Raw genomic sequence first — 2,719 nt, 5'->3', positions numbered from 1 at the left:
CCCACCCTACGGAGGAACAAGGGAAAGAGCAATCAGGCGCCCACCTGGAAAACAAGGGAATACTTTTCAAGTTTTAGCAATCAGGCGCCCACCTGGAGAACAAGGGAATACTTTTCAAGTTTTAGCAATCAGGCGCCCACCTGGAGAACAAGGGAATACATTTCAAGTTTTAACAATCAGGCGCCCACCTGAAGAACAAGGGAATACATCTCAAGTTTTAGCAGTCAGGCGCCCACCTGAAGAACAAGGGAATACATTTCAAGTTCCGCAATCAGGAGCCCGCCTGAAGAATAGAGGCACATATTGCAAATTGCAGCAGTCAAACATCACCCAGAGGAATGGTGAAACATCTACAATCACAATGCAAGGCAACAACGCAAGAATTCCAGTAGAAAGATACAAGTTCAAAGCAACACAAAGAGCAAGTTAGAAGGCATAGATAGGACCTTTTGTAACTCATAGCTTAGACTAGCTTCTTTTTGTTTTGACACGGTGTAATAAGGAGGTCAGCGAGCAGTAGCAGCAACAACAGCAGTGAAATCACAGCTCCTAGTAGTCCCAGCTACCAAACCTTCCCGAACTACACTGACCTGATTCCTGTTTAGCCCAGGATATGTAGGCAACCTCTGAAGCAGGGTGCGGTCAAGGTCTTTCAAAAATGCTTCACACAGAGTATTCAAACGGGCAAAAATCGCTCGTATCCGCTCACTCTATCTTTGCGCGAAAACTCTTCGTGTTTCCGAGCAAAGAGGGGCAGCTGTGAGCACGTGATTTTTGCCCTATATGAATTATTCCCAGAAATTCAAACAAAGTGATTTCTTTCATTATTTTGCAGTTTTGTAGATTTTTGCAGCATTTTGTCGGTTATTTGCATTTGTCTGTGCACGTTTATTTTATTTAATTCATGAAAAATACAAAAGAATATGTTGCATTGGCATTTAGGATTTAATTTGGCATTTTGGAATTAGTTAGTAATTTAGTTGTGTTACAAAAATAGAAAATCACAAAAAGTAACTCATTTTGCATTTAGCTTCGAATCATGCAGTTTTCTTTTAATTTGGTAGTAATTAGTTGGTGTAAATTTTATTTTGAGCATTAATCTTATTTGGTAGGGTTTTTAGTTTAATTTTGAAAAAAAAGAAAAGAAAAAGAAAAGGAAAAAGAATTTTGGTAATTTGTCTTGAAAATGGAAATGAAATTGGGCCAGTCTCGTTTAAATTGATCAGGCCCGGGTCGCTTCACTTTTTTTTTCAAATGCCAGGCCAGCCTAATCCACACCCCAACCCGGTCCAAACGACGTCGTTTGGGCAACGTTCAATCAGGACCGTCGAGGTTTCTTGATCGGACGGTCCTGAAGCCCACATCGTTTAATATTTAAATGTCCAAACATCACCACCCCCCCAGAACCCCCTGCCTCACCATCTCTCAACTCTCTAGCCTACCGGTGTAACGCCACCGTCTCCGCCCTAGCCCCACCGTCCCTCCACCGTCCGCCGCCGGCCGGAAATCGTCGCCGCCGACGGCGATGCTCCGATGACCACCAAAATTACACCCCAGATTCCCCTTCCCTTCCTTTACCTGAATCCACTGTCCGTTGCCCCCAAATCTTACCAGAACTCGTCAAATATCCGTTCGAAGTTTTCCGGCCAAGTCGCCGGTTATGCCAAACGGTCCCAAATTAACACCATGGGACCGCCTTGACCTCCTCTATCCAACCCCCATAGCCACGTGTCTCAAATATGGCCAGAATTGCCCAAATATCCGATCAAAATCCGGCAGAACCCTAAATTAGAAAATCTTGGGGATTTTCGACCATAACTTCCCTAATCATGTGTGTTCTTTTGGAAAACACACGATTAGGGATATTACGTGTCAAGAATCCCAGAGGATTCATAAGCAAATGGCCGTTCAGAGTTCACCCCATAGTCAGTCGAGTGCTCAAACTAAGTGAGTTTTTCTGGTTCTTCTTCGTTAGTCTTTCCATCTTGACTGATATTTCCTCTTGATCAATCAATTAAGGGCATGAGTTTATTTCTCCTCATTTTTTCGGATTGAACCAGTGATCAACTAGATTAGCCTGTTTCTGATTTGTTAATTTTCATTGTTTCTTAATCAATAGTAAGAATTGGGTCGTGTGTCAATTTAGTAGTGACTGGGTCCTTTAGAATTAGGATTGACCATGTCTAGGATTTAGTTTAAGTTTTGAGTCGATTAAATCCTCTCCAGGCCTCATGAATGTTTAAGTTTGTTCTATTAGCTGTGTGTGTCGAATCTGTTTGCTTACAGTTTTAATCAATACTATTTGAGCACTGTTTTACTCTGATTTGTTATTAGTAGTTGTTAATCCAAAAATCAGTAGTCATTTGAATTTAGGATTCGCGATTGGATTGGTGGTTGGTTAATTTGCAGAAATAGTTATTTGGACCAGGGTCAATTAGAAAGTTTAGTGTAGTTAATGTAGGCTAGTAATTTCAGAAGGTTCAAAGGGTAGTTTAGGCATAGAAAAAGGGTACTTTCAGCAGATTTGGTAATTTTTGAAAAGGGGTAAGGGTAGAATAGGGATTGTAATAGGCATAGAACCTTCTAGGAGGGACCATAGTGTAGGTTCTAATAAACTTAAGTTAGTTGCTTGTGTAACAAGTCAGAAATAATGGGGTAAACACTGAAATTAGAATAGGGACTAAGAGGTAAAGAAAAATCTGAAATTGGACCTAAGTTC

This window comes from Nicotiana attenuata, unplaced genomic scaffold (genome assembly GCF_001879085.1).
Source record: "Nicotiana attenuata strain UT unplaced genomic scaffold, NIATTr2, whole genome shotgun sequence".
Taxonomy (NCBI): Eukaryota; Viridiplantae; Streptophyta; class Magnoliopsida; order Solanales; family Solanaceae; genus Nicotiana; species Nicotiana attenuata.
Note: the sequence above shows the minus strand (reverse complement) of the source record.